At 41.1% G+C, this 12,362-nt stretch overlaps 1 long non-coding RNA gene across 1 annotated transcript; it reads right to left on the bottom strand.

Annotated features, from left to right (window-relative positions):
• Positions 1-4,617: 4,617 nt before the first annotated feature.
• LOC131831364 (uncharacterized) lies at positions 4,618-10,031 on the bottom strand. Its single transcript, XR_009353618.1, has 3 exons — positions 9,682-10,031; positions 6,101-6,148; positions 4,618-5,207 (listed from the first exon to the last, which is right to left on the bottom strand). It is a non-coding gene; the product is annotated as an uncharacterized LOC131831364 (long non-coding RNA).
• Between the last annotated feature and the right edge of the window lie 2,331 nt (positions 10,032-12,362).

Genomic DNA, 12,362 nt, shown 5'->3' with positions numbered 1-12,362 from the left:
AAAAAAACCTACACAAGATATTACTCCTTTTCTGGTCATTGCTTACCAAGATCTACCTATATGTTAACCATTTTCTTCTCTCTCCATTTATTCTTACACCTAAGTGTTCTTTCTGGATTCACTTTATTCCCACCCAAAGTAACACTTTTTGGAGTTTGCTGTTATGAGAATTGGTGGTGGAGAACTCAACTCTTGTTGTCTGTAAATGTATTTATTTTATCCCATCTTTAAAATATACTTTACTGTAAAATATATATATATATACACATATGTATATTTTACTATAAAAAGATATATGTATAGATATTTTTTTACTGTATATGGAATTCTAGATTGGGGCACCTGGATGGCTCCATCAGTTTGTTTTCATTTTCATTGTAATTTATTTAATTACCTCTTTGAGAGAGACAGCCCTAGAGAGAGTGAGAACAAGTGGGCAGGGGTGGGGGGAGGGCAGAGGGAGAAAGAGAAGGAAAAGCAGGCTCCCCACTCAGTGGGGCTTGATCCCAGGACCCTGAGATCATGAGATGAGCTGAAGGTAGACGCTTAACCGACTGAGCCACCCATGTGCCCCTTTTTATAGCTTTTTAAAATCTTTTTAACTTTTTTATTTTTTCCCACCTCCCTTGAAATATAAGTAACATACCACCTTTGGTAAGTTTGAGATGTGCAATGTGATAATTTAATCCATGTATATACTGTGAAATGATTGCTGTGATAAGGTTAGGTATCATCTCATGTAATTATGATTTTGTTGTTATTGAGGTAAAAACATTTAAGATGTACTCTCTTAGCACCTTTCAAGTATGTAACACAGTATTGTTAAGTGCAGTCACTCTGCTGTACATTAGATTCCCCAGACTAATTCCTGTTCCCTGCAAAAATTTTCTAGATGATCCTTAACTCAATAAATTAAGCAATAAAAAAAAATAAATAAAATCTTCTTAAAAAACAAAAAGCAGTAAGAAATACTCATCATCTTGAAAGGAATGACAGCTTGACAGCCAGCTTCTGAACAGCAGCAATAAAGTCAGAAAATAAGGGAAAGATATATGTAATGTGTTGAGAAAAAAATAAGTACTAACCTAGAATTCCTTTTTTAAGGATTTTATGTACTTATTTATTTGAGAAAGAGAGTGCATGAGTTGGGGGAGATGGAGAGGGAGACAATCTCAAGCAGACTCCATGCTGAGCTCCAGATCTTGACATGGGGCTTGATCTCATGACCCAGAGATCATGACCTGAGCCAAAATCAAGAGTCAGACACTTAAGTGACTGAGCCACCCAGATGCCTCCATAGTATACTTGAGTTTTATAGTAGAACTTGCTCTGCCCAACAGTATATCCTAAATCCCTCCCCTGTCTTTACTAGCATAGCTTTGCAGAGTTATACCCTGTGAATTCACTGTGTTATAGCCACTGCCCTCCCCCTCCTCCCACTGGTCAAAATTCCCTCTTAGCCACTGTTCATTTCCAGGACTTGCAATTCACAGAAGGGAGACAATGGGTGGTGAGGAGGAAGACTGGAAGGCTTTGGAACATGCTTGAGTGGTTGATACTATAAAGAGCTCAGAGTGACTGGCAACAGAAAACAAATCCAGAACGAAAGGAAGAACGAATGAAAAGATGGTCCTGGAGTCATGTTTAAAATGTGGAGGAAGGATGGCTAGTGGCATCCTAGGGAGCTAACCTGTTTGTGAAGCAGTAAGAATAAGAGATAACAGAAAGATAGTCTTAAGAGGTTTTACTGTGCTTAAGAATGGAGGAACTCTGCATGAAGGTTTGAGAGTTATCTGAACAGATGGAGGCTGGTTTTCCAGTAATTTACTGGATTTCAGAGAGACACTTCTTTGAATGAGTCTCTCTATGGAGACTGTGTTTAAAAACTGCCTCACTTTATTTTGATAAATATGCCTCATATGCTCATTTTTAATCAATGGATAATTGCTGTTTAAAATTTAAATGGCATGATTTATCTAATCATCCCAAAATTTATTGAACATTTAGGATGTTTCTAATGGTTAAGTCCCTAGAATGAAAATCTTTTTACTGTAAAATATTTCTAGCATATACCTTCTTTTGTCAAATCTTAACATTTTTCTTGCCATATTGCTTCAGATCTTTTGTTTTTAAGAAAATAAAAAAAAATTAAAGATATGTTAGAAGGCCTATTATTAATGAAATATTGCCAGCCCCCTCTAAGATGTAACCAGTAGTATGAACTTGGTATTCTTCCTGGGCTGACTTTATACTTCTTCTATAGATGTATGTATCAAAAAGCAGTATGTAATATTCTTTAGCATTTAAAACTTTTCCTAAATGTCATCATACTATGTATACAATTTTGTGTGTGTGCTTATATCAAATTTTTTAATTTAAATCACATTTATGAAATTTAGTCAGTCTGATGCATGTAACTGTAATTCACTTGTTTTAATTACTTTATTGTACTTATTACATTTCACCTATCATTTCAAAGTGTGTGTAGTGGGAAGGTTCTCAGGGAACCAGGTCTATAATATTACCAGCACTAGAAGTCCTCAACATTGTCACTTATAATTTTTAACTTCTTTTGCATTATGTCCTTCAGGAAGAAAAAGAACAAAAAACAACCACAACAGAAAACAAAACAAATCTCCCTGAGCAGAGATGATGTGATAAACACTTCTAGGTGCAGAGCCCCCATTTCCATCATGGTGGTGTGCTCCCCAAGATCCTACCAGTAGATACTAACATTGTCAGATTGCTTCCCCAGACAGCTGTAAAAATAAATTAGATTCCCTATGAACACATTAGCATATTTGATTATCATTTGAAGATGTTTCCTAATTTAGTAGATGTAAATGGCACTTCAAATTTGCTTTAGTTTATACTTCTCCGAGTTTGCAATGGGGAAAATGTTCCCCCAGAGTAGTTATTTGCATTGGCTTTCTTATAAACTGGCATTTAAAAAATTGAGGGGAATCTTTCTATTGGCTCAGCCTTTGTGATCTCACAAGGAAATGGCCACTCCAGTTTGGGCTGAATAAAAAAAAAAAAAAAATTTTTTTAAAGATATTACTTATTTATCTGAGAGAGAGAGATTGCCAGTAGGCAGAGAGGTAGACAGAGAGAGGGGGAAGCAGGGTCCCTGCTGAGCAGAGAGCCCCATGTGGGGCTTGATCCCAGCACCCTGAGATCATGACCTGAGCCAAAGGCAGAGGCTTAACCCACTGAGCCGCCCAGGTACCCCTGGAGTGGATATCTTTCAATGCCAAATGCACTTTTAATCAATTACTCAGGATGTTGGGGACAGCAGGCAAGAAACAACTTCTTCCTGATCAAAAACAGAGGATGCTTTATGTGGAACGGCACCTCGTAACTACCCTAAATTGTCACTGTTCTTGACCTACAGTCAAGAGAAGCACAATGAGTAAGACTGATTATAGATTTCATTCATTTTAACAAAATCCATAGAGAATGAGTTTTGTCCAAGGAACTGTCCTAACGCAGTGGGCAGACAAGGAGCTTGAACTGTCTGGTATGTGTAGGAGAAAGAAGACGATAACCTAAGGAAAAGAGGTTTCTTTCTCTCTGGTTCTCTTCCCAGGCCCCTAGGACAGAAAGAAGATGGAAAAAGTAAGAGAGAAGATCACCTCTGCTCTCAGGAGGCTGGTTGCCTCCCCAACACTGGGGAAGGAGGGAACTTCTTCCCCAGTGTTGGCAATGGGGTGGCAATGGGGGTCCAAGGTTTCCTGACTTCTGGACCCATGCTCAGTACCAGGGCTGTCCCTCCACAGAACTCCAATCTGGGAGCCTTTCTGGAAGCTTTTGACCCATTCAGTAGGCTGTCACTGTGACCTGACATGGGGTTGAGGAGGCCTAAGGATGCTATCCGCCAGCTCCTGGATTGAGTCTGGTTTATCTCTTCTACCCCAGGCTTCTGAGTGGATGGTCCCTCTCGGTGCCAGCTTGGCTTTCAACTTGGTTTCATGTTTTATCTATGCCTTCTCTGCCACCATCATAGGCAGTTTTAGAGATGAATAGATATGTGTTCATAGTTCTAAATAATGCAAGAAGATTCCGTCCTTGTAATCTTCATGTACAACAAAATATAGTCATATACCGGATTTCTAGTTCTCAAATACACATGGAGTCAGTAGAAAAGGCTGGATGTAATAGGGGAGGACTCTAAGGAATGAGGAATTCCCTAACCTCTCCCTATTACAGAGAATTATGAAACAGCTTACCGCCCTCCACCTCCTTTGGGCAAGGCACAGGGAGACGTGTGAACCAAGTAAGCCTTTAACAGGAGATGTGACAACCAAAACAGTAAGCTCTGCTTACTCACTCTCCTTCTCTATATGCCTTGTACATATAAATAAGAATTAAAATAAAATACCCTTATCATTTAAGCAGAACTCACTATTTGAATATGACTCAAGAGTCAGATGGAGAATTTTGTAGCCATTAATTTCCTTTAAGTTAACAAACACTACTAATGCATACAATTATATTTGTCATAGCCCTACTGAAGTCTGAATACATGGCTGAAACCATTTTTAAGTTAAAAAATGATGACCTACAGCAGAGAGCAATTACAAAGAAATTTTTCAACATTCAAGCCAAGTAATGGACCTCCGTCCCTGGCTTAACTCTGAAGTTTAGATAGATGCCAAGTACAGCACAAACTCTTCTGAATTTCCTTTATTTCAACTTTCATTATAATTATGTTTATTACAAAAACACAATGCCAGATTGGCCTCCTTAGCTATTGGCCCTGCAATTTAAGAGTTTGTAGCGTTCCTAAGATAATGTAAATTATCTGCCACAAATATTCTGAAACACTTTAGGGTGGCGGTTAAAGTTTCATTTTCTGTACATTTTAGAATTAAGACTTTTTAAAAAAAAGGCTCTGCAGTTGATAAGTAATCATATTTACTTAGGGTGATAATAGAATTTCATCTCTTGAGTTTCAACTCAGTCAGGAACCATTCTCTGAGGCCCTATTTCTATGTCATTATTTGGGATAATGTCTCTGTTCTGTGCTTGCTTCCCAGCAGGCACATAAGGGCACATCTGTTGAGCTGGTGAGCTTCTCAGGACAACACTTCTTCAAGGGCTTTGGAGTAGGAGTCAGAAGACCCAGGTTCTAGTCCCAGATATGCAATTTACTGAGCAGAGGCCCACGTTAATCATTTAGTCTCTGAAGCTTCAGTTTCCCGCACCTGCAAGTGTAGATAAAAATAGTGATCTTGCACACCTCCCAAGATGAGTGGGGATTGAATAAGATCAGGTGAAAGCTGTTTGTACACACCATTAAGTATATTTTTACATCTCAACCTTCAGGGAAGCCAGTTACAGCATAGTGTAGAGAAAAAGATTCCTTAGCATTCTTTCAGTTCCAAGTACCAAAAATACAACTCCAACTGTTTTGAGATTAATAAAAATACACTAGCTCAATATTTAAATAATGAATTATATTCCTATATATTTGTGATGAACATAAAATTAAGAAAATAATTCCATTCACAATAGCATCAATAAGAATAAAATAGGAATAATTTTTTTTGGTAAAGATTTATCAATCTATTTATTTATTTATTTGAGAGAGAGAGAGAGAGAGTGAGTATGTGTGTGTGCATGTGAGTTGGGGGAAGGGCAGAGGGAGAGGCAGAGGGAGAATCTCAAGCAGACTCCTTGCTGAGTGGAGAGCCTGACACGGGCCTCAATCTCATGACCCTGAGATCATGACCTGAGACAGAATCAAGAGCTGACACTCAACAAACTGAGCCACCTAGGTGCCCCAATACTTAGGAATGAATTTAACAGAAATTCAAAACTTATTCTCCAGAAACTACAGCATGTTCTTAAAATAAATTAAAGGATCCAAGCAAATGAAAAAACATCCCATATCCATGCATTGGAAAACTTAATATTTTAAGGACAGCAATACTACCCATATGGATCCACAGATTCAGTGCAATCTCTATTAGAATCCTAACTGATGTCTTCATGGAAAATGATCACCAGTTCCAAAATTTACATGGAATTGCAAATGACCGCAAAAAATAAAAGCAATCTTAAAAAATAATTCCAAAGTAGGAGGATTCATACTTACCAATTTCAAAAAATACTACAAACCAACCGCAATCAAGACAGCATGATGCTGGAACAAAGACACAGAAATCAATGGATTAAAACTGAGAGTTCACAAATAAATACATGTTTATGGTAAACTGACCTTTTTAAAAAAAAAATTATGTTGTTAGCCAGCCTATGGTACATCATTAGTTTTTGGTGTAGTGTTCGATGATTCATTAGTGGCATAGAACACCCAGGGCTCATCACCACACGTGCCCTCCTTAATATCCATCACCCAGTTACCTCATGTCCCACCCTCATCCCTTCTGTCACCCTCAGTTTGTTTCCTAGTGTAGTGTGGTAAACTGACTTTCAACAGGACTGTCAAGGCCATTCAATGGGAAAATGATAGGCTTTTTAACAAATAGACATGAACAGCTGGATAGTCACATGAAAAAAAAATAAAACAGAACTCTTAGCTTACACCACACACCAAAATTAACTCGAAATGGATCAAATACCCAACTATCAAACCTAAAACTATAAACTCTTAGAAGAAATTACAGCAGTAAATCTTCATGGCCTCAGATTTGGCAATAGATTTTTTTTTTTTCAAATAGGTTCCATATCCAACATGAGGCTTGAACTCATGATCCTGAGATCAAGAGTCACATTCTTAAATTTGACAAGCACAAGCAACAAATGGGACACCTGGGTAGCTTAGTTGGCTAAGTGTTTGATTCTTGATTTTGTCTCAGGCCATGATCTCAGGCTGATGAGAATTCTCCCTGCATCGGGCTCCCCATGTGGGGCTCCTGGTTTGGGGCTCCCCGTGTAGACTCCATGCTCAGCACAGAGTCTACTTGTGATGTTCTATCTCTCTGTTTGCCCCTGCTCATGTGTTCTTTCTCTCTCTAGCAAAGAGAGAGAGAGAGAGAGACTGAGAGAGTGCAGCAGGGGGAGCAACTGGTAGAGGGAGAAGCAGACTCCCCATGGAGCAAGGAACTCCCCATGGAGCTTGAACCCACGACCCTGGGATCATGACCTGAGACAAAGGCATATGCTTAACTGACTGAGCCACCCAGGCAGCTGTAAATAAATAAAATCATGTTTAAAAAAAAAAAAAAAGCACAAGCAACAAAAGGAAAAAGAAGATAATTGGGGCTTCATTAAATTTTAAATTTTTTACATTAAATAACACTACCAGATATGTAAAAAGATATCTCACAGAACAGGGGGATGTAGTTATAAATCTTATATCTGATAAGGGGTTTGGAACTAGCATTTATAAACACTCTTACAACTCAATAATAAAGAAACCAAATACCCCTATTAAAAAACTGAGCAAAAGTTTTAAAGAAATGTTTCTCTAAAAAAAGATATACAGTGGCCAATAAGCTCATGAAAAGATGCATGACAGCTTACTCCCCAGAGGAAGGAAGAGCAAAACCACAATGAGCTAGTACTCCATACCCACTAGGAGGGCTAGAATGAAAAAGTCGGACAGTAACAAATGGTGTTGGAGAAATCAGACCCTCATACACAGCTGGTGGCAACATAAGGCAATATAGTCCCTTTGGAAAATAATCTGGCAGTCCCACAATTAAACATAGCAGTCCTACTCCTAGATATAAACACAAGAGAAATGAAAACATTAGTCTGCCCAAAAACTTGTACATGAATGTTTACAGCAGCATTACTGATAATACACAAAAAGTAGGAACAACCCAAAGGTCTATCAATTGATGAATGGGTTAACAAAATGTGGTTCATCTGTACAATGGAATATTATTTGACCACAGAAAGGAATGAAGTATTCATACACTATACAACACGGATGAACCTTGAAAACATTATGCTAAGGAAAGAACTTAGACACGCAGTACCTATATTATATGATTTCTTTAAAAAAAAATCCAAAAGAGGCTATTCTACAGAGATAAAAAGAGGATGCATTGGGACACCTGGGTGGCTCTGAAGGTTAAGCGTCAGGCTTGGCTCAGGTCATGTTCCTGGGGTCCTGGGATGGAGCTCATTTGGGCTCCCTGCTCAGAGGGGGGCTCTGCTTCTCCCTCTTCCTCTGCTTACCACCACCCCCACTCCTGCTCTGTCTCAGATAAATAAAAAATCTTGAAAAAAAAAAAAAGAGAAAGAGAAAGAGAGAGAATTATTGGTTGCTTCACCATTAGCATTGATACCAAGGGTCACTTCTAGTCCCCCAGTTCTGTTAGTACTGATTCTTAAGGGCTTTACATCTGTGTCTCCCCTTGTCTTCCGAGTGATCTGGCTTGTGGGTGTATGATGCCAGGAGCACAGAGAAGTTTGCTGACTTGTCCTTGGTCACACAGGAAACCTCTGCTCCACCCAAGCCTGTGTCTTACGGCCCTGCACTGTGGGCTACTTGCCACTTGCCCTCACCCTGCCCCTTTTCCTTGATGAGAGCTCAGAATATCCTTCTCTTCCTCTCTCATTTTGATGGAGCTGACCCATTCCTGGCTTTGGGGTTGATCACATGACTCCAGCATGGCTGGTCAAACTGACTGGTACAAAAACAAGCTCATGGTCCTAGATGGGCCAGTGGTAACCGCCACCCACAGTATTCTTCAACCTTTTGGGAGACAAATGTGGTTTTTACCTGAATTTTCTAAAGTGATTGTTATGGACTATATGTCTGTGTCTCCCCCCATATTCATATGTTGAATCCCTAACTCTGAATATACTTAGGTATCACCTAATACCCTCATTTGAAAAATTTTTAAAAACTACTCTATAAAGGCAGATGTATGACAACTTGATATGAGGGTCAAGTGGATTTCACACTGGGGAGCCTGGCTGGCTCAGTTGGTAGAGCAGGTGACTCTTTTTTTTTTTTTTAAGATTTTATTTATTTATTTGACAGAGAGCAGGTGACTCTTGATCTTTAGGGTTGAGAGTCTGAGCCCCACCTTGGGTGTAGAGATTACCTAAAAATAAAATCTTTTGGAAAATGGATTTTGCAGAACTAGATGGGGAAAAAAATACATTTGCTGTCATCATCTCCCTCAGTTTCACTTCATTTTAGGTACTATCAATAATAAAAATAATGATGATGATAAATGTATTAAACGTTTAGAAGAATCTCTTCATGTTGTAAAAGTATCTCAAATCATCACAATGTATACTTTAAGTATCTTGCAGTTTTGTCAAGTCTACCTCAATAAAGCTTTCATAGAACAGTCTCATAGAACTGTTCTCAAGATTAAACATGAAAATGCAGCCTCCTTGACCAATGCAGAGATCAGAAGTGACATCCTCACATAACTTGGATGGGTCCTACAGATGTGAGGTTACTGGGCTTGAAACAGGAGGACACTTCCATGGAGTGTGACATCTCTAGAAAGAAGGAATTAAGTAGCAAATGCTCCCCTCTTGGAGGAGTGCTCATTAGCACGAAGTTCTGGAGTCAGGTTACAGTCTGAACCCTGGCTACATCATTTTTAGACCCTGGGCCTCTGAGAACCTCGATATCCTTCTCCCTCATATGGAACAATTCCTACTCAAGCTGGGATATTCTAAGATTAAATAATCATGCGAAATGCCTGACATTCAATGTATTCAATTCGCCTAGGTCTTACCTACCTTTCCTTTCCTCCATTTTCACTCCAAGAGTCGCCCATTCTACCCCTAATTACTTCCCAGGCAGGCGTCTGGTTACTCGAAATTGGACGCCTCTAATTCCTCTGCCAGGGTCCATGTCAACCTGAGAAAAGCTGGAAGCTTTTTCTAATCCTAAGGAGGCAAAAACGCGCTAAAAAGAGAACAAGAGCGTCTCCTGGGTCAGCTCACGATGGCCAGACTCCCGTCTTCAACCTGAAAAGAGAACCGGGTAAATATTCAAGTCACAGACGTTGCTAGCCCCTGGAGCCACACGGGGGAGCCCCTGTCGGGCTAAACGCGGATAAACGCGGATGGCAGGGCCCCGGGATCCGCGGAGCACGCGCGCAGCCGGAGGCCTCGGGATCTTCTCCCAGCGGCCCCGCCTGCCCTGACAGCCCCTCCCGGCCACCCCCCCACCCCCACCCCCGCGACTCCCGGTGGAGGTGAGGTGCCCTTTAAGAAAATTCAACTCAGAATAAGGAAGAAAATCTGTTTTTAAAAGCAGAAAATATTTTCAAGTCACGTTCTGTTCTTCAAAAACACTCCCTCTTCCCCAATAAATAAACAAATAAGGGTGAAACTTGAGAAATGTCAAACGGACGACAGCAGTCAGGAATGAAGTCAGGACTACAGTTAGAGGAGCTGGGAGACAGGGCACAAGAAAGAAGCGGGGAGAGAGGAGAGGAAATAGGTCATCCAGATTTCTCCGGTGGGTCTGCCCCTGAGTAGGGAGTGACCCGTCTAAGCAGGATCCCCGCTCCCTCCCTCGCGGAACCCGAGACTCAGCATCCCCTGGCTCGGAAAAGGACCTCTCAAAAGACCGGAGGTTTAATAATAAACAAGGATTTGCCTCCCATTCGTGGACTTCCCAGCGCAAAGTTTTCTCCAAACAGCTGACAACTGTGAACCGAAATGGGACTGTTCAATCATCCTCAAATAATAAATACCACCGAGGAGCGTTTAAAGGGCATTTAAGATAACAGCGGGTGCCTGGACTTGGCGGAGCAGGTGACTAATCCCTTAAGCAAACACTTGGACACCTAGCTAAACACTGGCTCCCCTTCCGCGAGGACTTGGCCACCTCACAGAGCGCCATGCCTCCCCACCCACCTTCCTCTTCGTGCTTTGTGGCTCACTTCGCGTGGGAGGGGCCTTTGAAAGGTGACATCAGGGAGGGCGCCCCCTCGCCAGCTCCCCTGCCCTGTTCTTCCCCAGGGATTCTTCCTTATGCCCACCAGCTGCCCCCCCCTCAGCTCCCCCCCAAGCTGATCCCTCCCCCAGTTCTTCTCCCCAGAGCTCTGGTTGATCCCACCCTCTCCTCCTTCCCATCCCTTAACCCCCAACCTCACGGCTCTCCCTACACTCCTCCCCTGGATCCCCTCCCCCACCCCCAGCCTCCTTGCTGCCTGCCCCTCAGCTCCCTTTCGGGTTCCTTCTCTTTACCCCTCCTGCCTCTTTCACCTGCTCTAGGCCAGCTCTCCCCCAAGGCTGGGCAGCAAGGGTCTCAAGGTTGTGCTCCCCTTCCCTAGGCTCAGTCTCAGAACTACCTGGTCTGGAGCCTTTGGGCTTCCCTGTTGGGAACGTGAAGACCCCTCTTAAAGGCTGGGTTCTTGGGCTTCGGCCTATGCCTTCTTCAGAGGATGTCTCAGAGCTTTCTAGTCTTTTGTCCTCTGCAGCACACCGCCCCTAATTTTTCTCTGAGGAATAAATAAGGGGTCCTTGGCAAGGACATTGTTTAAGATTTGGAAGCCTATTTGTCCTATGTAAAATGAGGATAATAATAGAAACTAGCTTATTGGAGATTTGGGGATTAAATGAGATAACACATGGAAAAATTGCCAGCTGTTACTGAGAAGTCCTTCATGATATGCATCCATACCCCTGTGCTTCTTTGCACTCAGCTATATGGGAAAGGTATTAATGTGTAACTTTTAAGTTCCATTAAGAGCCAATAGTTGTGACCTTTTTCTCCCGCAAGTGTTTTTCCAGGGCATTAAAAAAAAAAAAAAAGTGCTTAGCTCTTCTTGGATTTTGACACTGCTTTCCATTCTATTTACTTATTTATAACAGGTGTCCGTGAATTCCTCTAGGGCAGGGACAGTGTCCTATTCCTTTTTATGTCCCTGGAACATTACTTGGGATGGAGTAATTCAATAGATATTTATATAGTTCGGTATTTGTCTTTATAGGTCATTTATAGTTGGAAATGGCACAATAGCCTAGGATCAGAATAAGAAGCCAAGGGAGTATGAGAGGACCGCATCATACCACCGTGACCGGGCATCGCTCCAACATTCTGTGCACATTTTAACCAGTTGAGTGAGGGGGTGGGTGATCCATTATTACATTTTATACAAATGGTTGACATACCTAGTGATAAATTAGGCCCTATTTTTAAACAAGTTGTTCTATTCATTTGCTCCATAAATGTTTACTGAAAACCGACTGTGTGCCAGGCACTTGCTAAGTATTAGGGAGAAAACCACCAATAAGTATTCACTGAACCAATAATTACTTATTAAATGACCTTTCTTTAAATGATATTCTAGTGATTAGCATGAAGGAAACAAAATAAACTAACAGACAGAAATAGTAGTTATTGTGAGTAGGGCCCCAAGAATTCAAGCAGACATGAAACATTTTCCAGCAGGCAAATCATATTA

This window comes from Mustela lutreola, chromosome 5 (assembly GCF_030435805.1).
Source record: "Mustela lutreola isolate mMusLut2 chromosome 5, mMusLut2.pri, whole genome shotgun sequence".
Lineage (NCBI taxonomy): Eukaryota > Metazoa > Chordata > Mammalia > Carnivora > Mustelidae > Mustela > Mustela lutreola.
This window is presented reverse-complemented; position numbering and strand designations above follow the sequence as displayed.